Raw genomic sequence first — 14,471 nt, forward strand, 5'->3', positions numbered from 1 at the left:
TGTGTGTATCTGTAGATGTGCTTGAATGTTTTAAGAGTGTTTATTTTTGTGTGTGTGTGTGTATCTGTAGATGGGCTTGAATGTTTTAAGAGTGTTTATTTTTGGGTGTGTGTGTGTGTATCTGTAGATGTGCTTGAATGTTTTAAGAGTGTTTATTTTTGTGTGTGTGTGTGTATCTGTAGATGTGCTTGAATGTTTAAGAGTGTTTATTTGTGTGTGTGTGTGTGTGTATATCTGTAGATGTGCTTGAATGTTTTAAGAGTGTTTATTTTTTGTGTGTGTGTGTGTGTATCTGTAGATGTGCTTGAATGTTTTAAGAGTGTTTATTTTTTTGTGTGGTGTGTATCTGTAGATGTGCTTGAATGTTTAAGAGTGGTTTATTTTTGTGTGTGTGTGTGTATCTGTAGATGTGCTTGAATGTTTTAAGAGTGGTTTTTTTTGTGTGTGTGGGTGTGTATCTGTAGATGTGCTTGAATGTTTTAAGAGTGTTTATTTTTGTGTGTGTGTGTGTGTATCTGTAGATGTGCTTGAATGTTTTAAGAGTGTTTATTTTTGTGTGTGTGTGTGTGTATCTGTAGATGTGCTCGAATGTTTTAAGAGTGTTTCTTTTTTGTTTTGTGTGTGTGTGTGTGTGTAGATGTGCTCGAATGTTTTAAGAGTGTTTCTTTTTTGTTTTGTGTGTGTGTGTGTGTGTAGATGTGCTCGAATGTTTTAAGAGTGTTTATTTTTTTGTGTGTGTGTCTGTACATGTGCTCGAATGTTTTAAGAGTGCTTATTTTTTTGTGTGTGTGTCTGTACATGTGCTTGAACGTTTTAAGAGTGTTTCTTTTTGTGTGTGTGTGTGTGTAGATGTGCTTGAATGTTTTAAGAGTGTTTCTTTTTGTGTGTGTGTGTGTGTGTAGATGTGCTTGAATGTTTTAAGAGTGTTTCTTTTTGTGTGTGTGTGTGTGTAGATGTGCTTGAATGTTTTAAGAGTGCTTATTTTTTTTGTGTGTGTGTCTGTACATGTGCTTGAATGTTTTAAGAGTGCTTATTTTTTTGTGTGTGTGTCTGTACATGTGCTTGAATGTTTTAAGAGTGTTTCTTTTTTGTGTGTGTGTGTGTGTATCTGTAGATGTGCTTGAATGTTTTAAGAGTGTTTCTTTTTTGTTTGTGTGTGTGTGTGTGTATCTGTAGATGTGCTTGAATGTTTTAAGAGTGTTTATTTTTTGTGTGTGTGTGTGTGTATCTGTAGATGTGCTTGAATGTTTTAAGAGTTTTTTTGTTTTGTGTGTGTGTGTGTATCTGTAGATGTGCTTGAATGTTTTAAGAGTGTTTATTTTTGTGTGTGTGTGTATCTGTAGATGTGCTTGAATGTTTTAAGAGTGTTTATTTTGTTGTGTGTGTGTGTGTATCTGTAGATGTGCTTGAATGTTTTAAGAGTGTTTATTTTTGTGTGTGTGTGTGTATCTGTAGATGTGCTTGAATGTTTAAGAGTGTTTATTTTGTGTGTGTGTGTATCTGTAGATGTGCTTGAATGTTTTAAGAGTGTTTATTTTGTGTGTGTGTGTGTGTATCTGTAGATGTGCTTGAATGTTTTAAGAGTGTTTATTTTTGTGTGTGTGTGTGTGTATCTGTAGATGTGCTTGAATGTTTTAAGAGTGTTTATTTTGTGTGTGTGTGTCTGTAGATGTGCTTGAATGTTTTAAGAGTGTTTATTTTGTGTGTGTGTGTGTGTATCTGTAGATGTGCTTGAATGTTTTAAGAGTGTTTATTTTGTGTGTGTGTGTGTACATCTGTAGATGTGCTTGAATGTTTTAAGAGTGTTTATTTTGTGTGTGTGTGTACATCTGTAGATGTGCTTGAATGTTTTAAGAGTGTTTATTTTTTGTGTGTGTGTACATCTGTAGATGTGCTTGAATGTTTTAAGAGTGTTTATTTTGTGTGTGTGTGTGTGTAGATGTGCTTGAATGTTTTAAGAGTGTTTATTTTTTGTGTGTGTGTGTGTGTGTGTCTGTAGATGTGCTTGAATGTTTTAAGAGTGTTTATTTTGTGTGTGTGTGTGTATCTGTAGATGTGCTTGAATGTTTTAAGAGTGTTTATTTTGTGTGTGTGTGTGTATATCTGTAGATGTGCTTGAATGTTTTAAGAGTGTTTATTTTGTGTGTGTGTGTGTGTGTGTGTATATCTGTAGATGTGCTTGAATGTTTTAAGAGTGTTTATTTTGTGTGTGTGTGTGTGTGTGTGTGTATATCTGTAGATGTGCTTGAATGTTTTAAGAGTGTTTATTTTGTGTGTGTGTGTGTGTGTGTGTGTATATCTGTAGATGTGCTTGAATGTTTTAAGAGTGTTTATTTTGTGTGTGTGTGTGTGTATATCTGTAGATGTGCTTGAATGTTTTAAGAGTGTTTATTTTGTGTGTGTGTGTGTGTATATCTGTAGATGTGCTTGAATGTTTTAAGAGTGTTTATTTTGTGTGTGTGTGTGTATATCTGTAGATGTGCTTGAATGTTTTAAGAGTGTGTATTTTTGTGTGTTTTTTTCCAGATTTTTGGGATTTGTTTGGCCCAGAACTTAGTCAGTGACATTGAAGCTGTGCAGGCGAGCTGGTGAGAAAACACTCAGTTTACTTTTTAAAAGTGGACTCTTCCACCTCACATAAAAATTGTATCACAGAAATCATTAAACATACAGCTGCAGCCCAACGCGCTCCTCTGGCTGCACACTGCTCTGTGTCAGTGAGCAGGAGAAGAACTACTTTATTCATCTGTGTGAGCAGACTGGCCGGTTAAAAAGGTCCCATCACACCCTCAGAAACAGACTCGGTGTGTCATTGAAGCGAAGGTGAGCGGAATGCGTTTAAAACTTGTGCAGCGGCGGCAGCAGCAGTGGCGGCGGCAGCAGCAGTGGCGGCGGCAGCAGCAGTGGCGGCGGCAGCAGCAGTGGCGGCGGCAGCAGCAGCGGCAGTAGCGGCGGCGGCAGCAGCAGTGGCGGCGGCAGCAGCAGTGGCGGCAGCACTGGCAGCGCGCTCCAAGTTACTGCTGTGTCTGAGCTTGTGAAACAGAGCCAGACTGACACGCACTGACTCATCGTGTCAGTAAAGCTGACTTGATGCTGCTTTCAAACCTGCACCGCGAACCACGTGCTCACTTATAAAATGAGGATCAGGCCTGGGACATCCCTAAGTTTAGCACAGCCGTTAGACCGGCCGTGACTTTTCCACAGCCGTTAGTCCAGCCGCGAGTTTACCGTAACCATTAGTCTGGCCGCAACTCTAGTGTAACCATTAATCTCGCCGTGGTGTTACAGTTAATGTGGCAGTGACTTTACCACGACCATTAATCTGGTCACATCACCAACCCTAACGTTAATCCTATTTTAACCCTAATCTGACCATCATCTTAACGCGGCTCGAACACAAACTGAACATAGCCACTCCTTTGTGCTCAGTGTTAAATATGGATGCAGACGGCGCCACCTGTTAGCACTCGGTGTAGATTTTGTCCGTATTCCAGTGGTACACGGTGCAGTACCAGGGGGAATGGAGGGGGCAGTGTAGCCAAAGGTCAGACGAGTCAGAACCTGAGAGAAGATAGGGGGCGCTGTTTGACACCATGGAGTGAAGACGTACCTCATGAGGCTCTGCAATAGTAGGAACAAAACATTAATTTTAAAGCACACTTTTACTTTTAAACCACCCTCCAACATGTTTTTTTTAGTGGCTACGCTGTTAATTTTTGGGCCGCTTGATTCATTTGCGGGTGACAAACTTCTTTGGCGACTTCTGGAACAGGCCACGGCCGCTACCTCGAGCCTTGCTAGCTAGCATCAGTAGCAGCTGTAGCCACAACCACGTTCAACCCCGGGCCAGGAATGGTATTCGTCCTACACCTTTGGGCTGGTTCACTGACACCCGCACTGTGGCACCGGGACTAATTATTGTCGCAGACACAGGTGAGCATAAAGTCACTTTTCTGAAGTGTTAAGGCTAACCATTAGCCCCATTCGGCTGGCTACAACAGTGACGTCACCGTGTGCACCAGCTTTCTCCTGGTCGGATTTGTTTTGTTATGGACTACTTTACTCACTAAAAGCTCCTTTTCGTGCAAAATGGCTAAGAGGAAAATGAAAGGTTGATCTAAACGTGTTACTACCGAGCCGGGTGTAGGAGCTGGTGTTCCATGTCAGGATGAAGCTCTGGTGGAGAGTGACGAACAGCGCTTGGACGCACCGCTCAGTGTGGCAACATTTACCAAGGCGCTAGAGGGCTTGAAGCAGGATATTTGTATGACGTTTGACTCCAAGATTGATTTCCTTACCCTCACACTAAGGTCAGAAATATCATCTGTGAAAACTGAGCTTAAGGCCAATGTAAATGCCATCCAGGCCCTTGTTGATGCCCAGGGGACCACCATCAAGGAGCTGGAAATTTCTGCCACCTCTTGCAGTGATGATCTGACCTCTCTTCAGGCCTCTGTGTCTGGTTTGGCAGAGAAGGTCAAATATCTACAGGTTAAATGTGAGGATCTAGAGGGAAGATCGAGACGCAACAACCTTCGCCTTATCGGGCTGGCTGAGGGGGTCGAGCTGCCCAATTCCAGAGAGTTTGTCTCACAACTTCTGCGGGACCTCTTGGGACTGAAGGATGCGCCACTGTTGGATCGAGCTCACAGATCTAACAGGGAAAAGCCTACAGCAGGGGACCCACCACGACCGATTATCATCAGAGTGCACTATTTTCATGTAAGGGAGCAAATACTGCATCGTGCGGGAGCTGCTGCACCTCTTCTCTATCAAGGCAAGAAGATCTCCATTTTTCCTGACTTCACGTCATCAGTAGCCAAAAAATGCTCACAGTTTGCTAATGCTAAACGTCTCCTACACTCATGTCCTGGTGTTAAGTTTGGCTTATTCTACCCTGCGGAGCTAAGGATCACACTGCCGGATGGAGGGATACGCAGGTTTTCTGATCCCAAGGCTGCTACAGATTTCATTAGTAGGACACTGGGGACCACAACTTCTTCAGATTTGTAGCTTTAACTTGATTGGAGGCTGATGGGACTCTTGTTCATTATTTTTTAACCCATATTTGTGAAAATTGATTTTATTGAAAATCCTGTGTTAAGTTCCATATCAATGTAGGGTGTGCTTTAGCTACTACATTTTGTTTTAAAATGCTGCAGCTAGAGTACTGACGGGGACTAGAAGGAGAGAGCATATCTCACCCATATTGGCCTCTCTTCATTGGCTTCCTGTTAATTCTAGAATAGAATTTAAAATTCTTCTTCTTACTTATAAGGTTTTGAATAATCAGGTCCCATCTTATCTTAGGGACCTCGTAGTACCATATCACCCCAATAGAGCGCTTCGCTCTCAGACTGCAGGCTTACTTGTAGTTCCTAGGGTTTGTAAGAGTAGAATGGGAGGCAGAGCCTTCAGCTTTCAGGCTCTACTTTTAAGATTAGGCTTAAAACTTTCCTTTTTGCTAAAGCTTATAGTTAGGGCTGGATCAGGTGACCCTGAACCATCCCTTAGTTATGCTGCTATAGACGTAGACTGCTGGGGGGTTCCCATGATGCACTGTTTCTTTCTGTTTTTGCTCTGTATGCACCACTCTGCGTTTGGTCGTTGGTGGTTGGTCTCTGCTCCCCTCCACAGCATGTCTTTTTCCTGGTTCTCTCCCTCAGCCCCAACCAGTCCCAGCAGAAGACTGCCCCTCCCTGAGCCTGGTTCTGCTGGAGGTTTCTTCCTGTTAAAAGGGAGTTTTTCCTTCCCACTGTAGCCAAGTGCTTGCTCACAGGGGGTCGTTTTGACCGTTGGGGTTTTACATAATTATTGTATGGCCTTGCCTTACAATATAAAGCGCCTTGGGGCAACTGTTTGTTGTGATTTGGCGCTATATAAAAAATTGATTGAATTTTACCCCAATTTTTTTTATTATTTTTATTTTTAAATTTATGTTATTATTATTCTTTTTTAGTGCTACCTAGCTATTTTTAATGCTATATATACTTGGGGAAAAAAAATTTTTTGGCATTTAGTTCAGTTATTAGTTTTTATTAGGGGAAGAAATTTGCATATTTATTGTTTTTTTGTTGTTTATTTCCCCTTTTTATTTATCTATTTATCTTTAAGATAATTTTATTTTGTTATTATTAATTATTATTACTATTTTCTAATTTTATTTTACTTTTTTTTTTTTTCCCTCTCCCTCTTCAAATTCCTTTTTCTGCCTTGTTGTTTTATTTGTACTTGGTTATTTTTATTCTTTGGTAAATTTCCATATGCTTAACTGTGGAAAAAAAAATGTATATATATTTTGTTCCTGCTTGATGGACGCCTGAGTTCTGCTGGGTCACTGGATGAGTGGAAGGAGGTACCTAGCGGATAGTAAAAGGGGGTGTGTGCACATCTCGTTTGGGAAGATGCTTCAGCAGTTAGGGGTAAGTTTGTTCTTCTTTTGTTCGTTGCACTGTTCTGGCACAGGTTTTTTGGTCTTCAAGTGCTTGCAATGGGTCATTCCTTTTTTTTTTCTTTTTTTTTTACTTTATTTTATTTATTTATTTATTTTTTTGGTGTTTGTTAAATAATGTCACAATCCAATAAGGGTAATGTACTGAAGGGTCAAATTCTCAGGTTTTGTAGCTGGAATTGTAAAGGATTAAATCAACCTATTAAAAGGAGTAAAGTGCTCCATCATTTACAGCATTTAGGCTTTCAAATAGCTTTCTTACAGGAAACTCACTTGAAAATCTCAGATCATTCTAGACTTCGGAAGGGCTGGGTGGGTCAGTTGTATCATTCAACTTTTCAAAGTAAGGCTCGGGGCGCTGTCATTCTGATTCACAAATCTGTGCCATTTGTTTGTTCTAATGTCACTGCTGATCCTAATGGTAGATACATTATTGTTAGTGGAAGTATCTTTGATACAAAATTAATTTTGGCTAATGTGTATGCGCCCAATTGGGATGACTGTAATTTTTTTAGTTCTTTTGTCACAAAAATTCCAGATTTATCCTCACATTTTTTGGTTTTGGATGGGGATCTCAACTGTTGGTTGAGTCAGCTGGATCGATCATCAAATAATTCTATCAGACAATCGCATTCTTCCAAAGTTGTAAATCATTTTCTCAAGGAATTCTCAGTTGTTGATGCCTGGCGTTCTCTTAATCCTACTCGGAGAGAATACATTTTTTTCTCCCCAGTTCATCATACATACACACGTATTGATTACTTTCTCCTGGACAGTCAGCTCATATCTCATATCCGTGCTTGTTCTCATAATGCTATTGTCATTTTAGATCATGCCCCAGTGACACTGGACTTGGTAGTGGGCGGTGGCGCTTTCTCTTTTGTCCCGTGGCACATGAATACGTGCCTGTTGTCTTATAAGTTTGCTGACTTTGTGGTGTCAAAAATTGATCTATTTGTTGCCACAAACGATATACCCGGTACATCGCCTTCCCTTCTGTGGGAGGCATTTAAGGCTTTTATACGGGGACATATTATTTCTTACAGTAGTTTTGATGTGAAGCAAAGAAAGGCAAAGTTATCAGAACTTACAACCCGAATTCGTCAGTTGGATGAATTGTATGCTGCCTCTCCTTTACCCGAAGTATATAATGACAGATTGTCTTTGCAGGCAGAATTTGATCGCTTATCGTCAGTCCAGGCTGAGGAGATGTTGTTGAAGGCACAACACGCCCAATACAAGTACGGTGACAAGGCCAGTAAACTACTCTCTCATCAGCTCCGTAGCGTGTCGACAGCACATCTTATTCCACAGATCCAAACCCCTGGTGGTGTTTCATTTGACCCTCAAATAATTAACGATCAGTTTCGAAACTTCTATTCATCACTTTATTATCTCTGAATGTCCTTTTAGTATTCCGTCTTTGGACTCATTCTTTGACAACCTTGTCTGTCCTGTATTGGATAGAGCACAGAGTCTTAAGTTGGAGGAGCCTATTGGTGTTGGGGAGGTTCTTCGGGCTATTAATAGTATGCAGGGTTCTAAATGCAGGATGGATTCCCTATTGAATTTTATAGAAAGTTTATTCTTAAATTGGCCCCACTCCTTTTGAAGATGTTTAATCACTCTCGCCTTTTCTAACCTTAGACGCTTGTTTAATATACTTTACAACCCTACAGACTCTGCTGAAGCCGAATTTGCACTTAGTTTGGACGCTGAGAAGGCGTTTCACAGGGTCGAGTGGGGTTACCTTTTCTATGTGCTTTGAACGATTCGGATTTGGTCATAAGTTTGTCTCATGCATAAAGCTTTTATACACTACCCCACTTGCCTGTGTCAGAACAAATTCTGTTTACTCAAAATTTTTTCCTCTTTTTAGAGGCACTAGACAGGGCTGCCCTATGTCTCCATTACTTTTTGCAATTGCCATAGAACCATTGGCCATCTCACTTAGATCTAATGCACATATCATTGGAGCCACGAGACTTGGCCTTGAACAAAAGGTTTCCCTGTATGCTGACGATTTGCTTCTTTACATTTCAAAACCAGCTTCCTCAATTCCCATTGTTCTCTCAATTCTTGACCAGTTTGGCCGTATTTCTAGCTATAAATTAAACCTAGGCAAAAGTGAAATTTTTCCCTTGAATTCTGCGGCTCAAAGTTATCCATTGGCTTCCCTTCCGTTTCGGGTTGCACTTGAAGGTTTTACATATTTAGGGGTGAAAGTTAAAAGTAAATTTTGTGACCTGTTCAAGTTTACTTTTGAGCCTCTTGTGGATACGGTTAGGCAGGATTTAGACAGATGGTCCTTACTTCATCTATCTGTTGCTGGAAGAATTAATACAGTTAAAATTAACGTGCTTCCGAAGTTTTCTTTTCTCTTCCAATGTGTCCCTGTTTTTATCCCTGTCTCTTTCTTTAGTAAACTGGACCAAATTATTACCAGCTTTATTTGGGATCATAAACCATCTAGGATCCGTAAATCATATCTACAGAGACCAAAAAATGTTGGTGGAATGGCGTTACCAAATTTTATGTTTTATTACTGGGCCTCGAATATCAGCATTCTTACATACTGGCTTAAGTCAGATGACTTGGACAATACCCCAGCTTGGCTCAGCTTGGAAACCTCATCGTGTGTGCGATCATCCTTATCAGCTCTGGTTTACACTCCAAAATCGTTACCAGCCACTGAAATCTCTAATAATAAAATCGTAGGCACAACATTGAAGGTTTGGTTTCAGTTTCAGCGTTACTTTAAATTTAACTTCTTTTCTTTGCAATCCCCTATTTTTAAAAACCCTTTATTTCGGCCCTCCCTGATTGATTCTGCATTTTCCCTCTGGTCTTCTCTTGGTATTAAATCATTCAATGATCTCTACTTTGAGGGTACTTTCGCATCTTTTGATCGGCTTTCTTTGAAATTTGATCTCCCAAAAAGCCACTTTTTCTGCTATTTACAAGTTCGAAGCTATGTTAAAGAGAAAACTACTTTGTTTCCATCTAAATCTCCTGCCCAGGATTTTGAGAATCTTCTGCTGCCTCCCCCACCATGAAAGGGTCTTATATCATGCCTACATGAGAGATTGTGTTCTTTACGTGAATCTCATATTTTAACTATCAAAGTGGCATGGGAGGAAGACTTGGGCTTTGCTATCCAGGATGATTTATGGGAAACAATCCTCCATCGGGTACATGGTTCTTCTCTGTGTGCCAGGCATGGATTAATTCAGTGTAACAGTCACTGGACTAAGGCTAGACTCTCTAGGGTATATCCTAATGTTAGTCCAGATTGTGACCGTTGCCACCAAACACCTGCATCACTAATCCATATGTTCTGGTCATGTTCATCACTTCAACAATATTGGACCAAAATTTTTGCAACATTGTCAGAAGTTGTCCAGTTGACCATCCGACCTGATCCGTTAACAGCACTGTTTAGGGTTTTTCCTGACAGAGTTGCCAAAACTTAAAGCTGATCTTAAATAAATAAATTCTGTTGTCAAAGCTAGTTTTTTCCAACTTCGCCTCTTGGCTAAAATAAAGCACTTTCTCAGTAGACGTGATCTTGAGACGGCCATTCATGCTTTCATCAGCTCCAGACTTGATTATTGTAATGCACTTTATGCAGGCATTAATCAGTCGTCTCTTGCGCGTCTCCAGTTGGTGCACTTCTAGACGTGAGCATATTGCGCCCATCCTATACTCACTCCACTGGCTTCCAGTTCGTTTTAGAATTGATTTTAAAATTTTAATGTTTGTTTTTAAAGCTATTTATGGCCTTGCACCTCCCTACTTGTCTGAAATTTTAACTTTGCGCACCTACAGTAGGACATTAAGGGCGTCTGGCCAGCTTTACTTAGATGTTCCAAGGTCAAGATATAAACGCTGGGGTGATCATGCTTTCGCGGTAGCTGGCCCCAGACTGTGGAATGAGCTACCTCTTGAGTTACGTACTATTCCTGACCTAGCACTTTTTAAATCTAAGTTAAAGACTTATTTATTTAAACTGGCTTTTAACACTTAGTGGGGAGGTGACATGTTCTGTTATTTTTATGTTCTTTTTTTATGTGTTGTTTTAAAATTTTATTTTATGTGTTTTATTTTGTAAATTTGTGTTTTTAATGTTAAGCACTTTGGACACCAGTCGGTGCTGTAAAGCGCTTTATAAATAAATGTTGATTGATTGATTGATCTTGTCACATTCCTCACTTTGTTGGCAAGACGTAGGATATTGTTGTGTTGGAAATCAGCCTCTCCTCCATCATTTGGAATTTGGATCAATGACTCTTTATATTTCAGCAAACTTGAAAAAATTAAATTTACCTTATGTGGATCCACCTCAAAATTTATTAAGATCTGGCAACGTTTTTTTGATCATATTCAGACACTGCAGACCCGGAAGGTACCCATGTAACCGTAACAGAATTTCAGCTATATTCACATATTTTATGCTTGACCCTTGTATTATTGTATGATTGCCCTTTATATTATTTGGTCATATTTACTTACTGGCCCTTTCATCTCAGTACTTTATCTTTTTGTCTTTGCACAGTGAAGACCCCCTCTTTTTATTTATTTTTTTCTTTTGTCTCGTTATGTGTGTGTGTATATATGTATATATATGTATAATTATTGCTATTTTTTTTACGCTGCCTACATTGCACATCTTAATACTTTTGTTAAGATTGGTCTTCTTTCTTCAGATTGTACCTTTTGGTAGCTTTTTTTTTTCCCTCAATATTTTATTACTCAGGTATGATTGCGCTGTGGACTGTAGAAGGTTGGTTCCCTTCTGTTCTTTAAAAAAAAAAAAAAAAAAAAAAGCATACATATTTTGTATACCTGTATTCTTTATTATTGGTGTAAAAATCCAATAAAAAAAAATATATATATAAAAAAAAAAGAACCTGAGAGAAAAGGACCAGCTAAAGGCTGTAAACACTGGCGGGATATATTGGCGTCCGCTTTATTAGATGATTTTGTGGTGAAGTATTTAACGTCTCGCAGACGGTCTCTGTCCACACCGCTGTCTCAACCTCACCTCTGCTGTGGTAGAAACATTATCACCAATTCTTCCACTGCTGCCACCGCTTTAAAGACCATCTGCAGCGCCCTCTAGTGGCTGTTTTCTGAACACCTGTGCCACATAAAGGACTGCTGGAAGTACAAGGGCAGTGAGGGTCACATCGTTTCAAACACGCGGCTACATTTGCGTGTGTAACGCTGACAATTTTTAATGCTTTATTCCGTTCCAAACAATCTCACGATGGAACGACTCGTGGCCTCAGTTTTTAGGAAGTGTATTCGATACTTTGACATTTGATGTATTTCTTGAGTTTCTGTGTCCAGAAGTGAGTGCTGACAGATTTCCGGCTCTCTTCTTTTCCAGCCTCTTCACTTAACGCCACGTGCGGACTCCAGCAGGTGACCACGGCGCCGTTTCTGCTCTGCACCACAACCTTTCAAACTTATCAACTTTCCATCCTGATTTTTTTTTTTTTTCCAGCTGAGCCTGCGAGCATCGTTGGACACACCCCTCAGGAGGAGGTCAGAGGTCACCACGATGAACCAGCACTTTGTTTTTAGCACACTAACTGACCTGAGAACGTCGTTAACTTTGTAGTAACGCTCCTCTTTTGATCGACTCCAGTTTTGATACCTTTTGATATTTTTTGTCACCGTTACACTGACGCGGATTTGGACTGAAGTACAGCTCTGCCCGGTCCGAGGTCTTGGGTTCACATTACGAGTGCATACTAGGGTACGCTCTAGCGCCCCTTAATGGCCCGTTAAATGAAGTCACTGAATCAAGTTTTTACTAGTTTAGTTTTGTTGGTTTGTTGTGGATAAACGGTATTCTGCATCCTAATACTTACGGCCGTTTACGTGTAAAATAACCTTCAGTTTATCCGAACTGCTAGTTACTACTCTGTAACGTACGAGGGGTCCACGGACTCACTTTCCAACTACTGAAGGTGAAAACACTGTTCTTTAATGAAGGATGTGTGAGGGGGCGGGTCTAAGTCCTTATTGGACAAGGTCGTTATTTAGGTTTCACTGTCACGTTAACTGTGAGCGCTTTAATATTTGTAACATTTTTCTAGTGACGTTAACGACAGTAACAAGTCATTTTGATGTCAATTCACAAAATTGTTAGACATTTTTTTTTTTGTCAAACTTCTACTGATTATGACAAAAAATAAGTGTAATGTGTATCACAGTTTTCACCGTCAGTGTTTTGATGCCTATCTGGATCCACAGCGTGAGGCGGCTTTGAGCTGTAGTTTTCATTGGATTTGCAGCACTTTTCTTCATTGTGATTCCATTGACGTTGGGTGTGAATGGCTGCTCTTGAACCTGATACCTGTGGTAGTGTTAGAGAAGGATTTTGGAGGCGTCACGTTTCCTTGTTACACTAACGCTGAGTGCACACCTGAATAAAGGAGACACAAACACTGCCTTTGTCTTGTCCTTATTTACAGGTTCATTTCTAATCGTTGGTGCGCCTCACCTCAAGGATCTGTCCATTTAACCGCGATCGTCTGTGTAACGAACCTCTTTACTTGGATCTGCCCGGTTTCTTCTGGGTTCTGCACCCCACCTGTCCAAATCCTCAGCTCTTACAGCAGTACGTTAAGTCTCGGTTGGTTGACGAGCTATTGAGATTTCTGGTAGATGGGCAGATGGTCAGCAGTTTGGCATCAACGTTAGACCTTGTGAACATCAGCGCGTTTGGAGGTCCAGGAGAGTTTATTCACAATCACCAAAGTTCTTGTCATTTTTGGACTGTTAGACTGGACTGAGGACCATCCTAACCTACTCTTTGGGTTTTGGACCAACACTGACCCTTCAACAAAGCAGTCAGTCCTCTGTTGGCCCTGAGTCTGGTACCAGTGCTTATCTCTTGATTCCACAGCACGAAGTGGATGAGTCCCAGGAACAGTCTGCCTTCAGGCCCAAGAAGTCAACCAGCGCCCATATTCTAGCTCTGCGAGTACCTGTAGAAAATGAGCGTCTTGCTAGGGAATTGTGGCGTTCCTCAAGGATGTGTTCTGGGTCCTCCACATTCCAATGCGTGTTTAGACTGGATGTGGCCTAAAGTCCTGGATTCACTGCCTGTGACTTTGCAGATGCTCTTTTTGAGAAGCTGACCTGGACTGTCCTGGATACAGCCTAAGATCCAGACTTTCAGCGACCTCCTGGCTTCATCCATCAGATATCTGTCTGTGTTGGACTTGGTGAGATTCTCTCATCTTGGCAGCGATGTTCACGTTTCTGGCTGAGGAACACCAGAACTCAAAAGAAGACATCAGAGACTCTGCCCCCAGTACCAGCACCTGTGTACAGGTCACAGACCGCGTGTTTCCGGCGCAGGTTTACTCCCTTGCCCAGCTGGATACCCAGTTACCAAGATTCTTGCAGACCCTGAACCGCCGGACCTCCGGCTCTGTGGGAGACACAACCTCAGGAGGAGCGTCCAGACACCACCGAGACAGAAAGAAGACGTCAACCATCAGCAGATATCGTGGTTTTAATCGTTTAAAATGTACACCTCATGACATTTACACAAACACTGACGTTTATAGTATTTCAGGTGGTTACCATGGTTACATCATCTCTGAGTCTGTTAAAGAGCACAGTTCTGAGAAATTCACACCTTAAAAAAACAAAAGTCAAAGCATGGCTCCGGCCCAGGGAGCGCGCATATACACACACACCGCCAGTCAGCTTTAGCAAGAAGAAACCTCCTCCTGTAGGGGGCGCTGTGCTGCGGTGGCACACAGCGCACACACACACAGCCACCCGTATCCAGACTTCTCCACGCCGCTGCACCAAATCACACAATCATGTCGGAATGGCGGCTGCTGTGGGCAAACACGCCGGGTCACCGTGTGAACCGCGGAGTCTGGCGGCGGGACTCGCGCCCACATTTCTGGTATCATCTCATCTTGCCTGTAACTTTAAATGTGGACAGTTTATTTTTTTTAGTGAGGCGTTGAGGAGGATCAGGGTCACC

At 41.2% G+C, this 14,471-nt stretch overlaps 1 long non-coding RNA gene across 1 annotated transcript; it reads left to right on the top strand.

Annotated features, from left to right (window-relative positions):
• The first annotated feature begins 2,276 nt into the window (after positions 1 to 2,276).
• LOC117505717 lies at positions 2,277 to 12,911 on the top strand. The gene is made up of 3 exons (XR_004559233.1): positions 2,277 to 2,588; positions 11,844 to 11,878; positions 11,961 to 12,911. It is a non-coding gene; the product is annotated as an uncharacterized LOC117505717 (long non-coding RNA).
• Positions 12,912 to 14,471: the final 1,560 nt, after the last annotated feature.

This window comes from Thalassophryne amazonica, unplaced genomic scaffold (genome assembly GCF_902500255.1).
Source record: "Thalassophryne amazonica unplaced genomic scaffold, fThaAma1.1, whole genome shotgun sequence".
NCBI lineage: Eukaryota > Metazoa > Chordata > Actinopteri > Batrachoidiformes > Batrachoididae > Thalassophryne > Thalassophryne amazonica.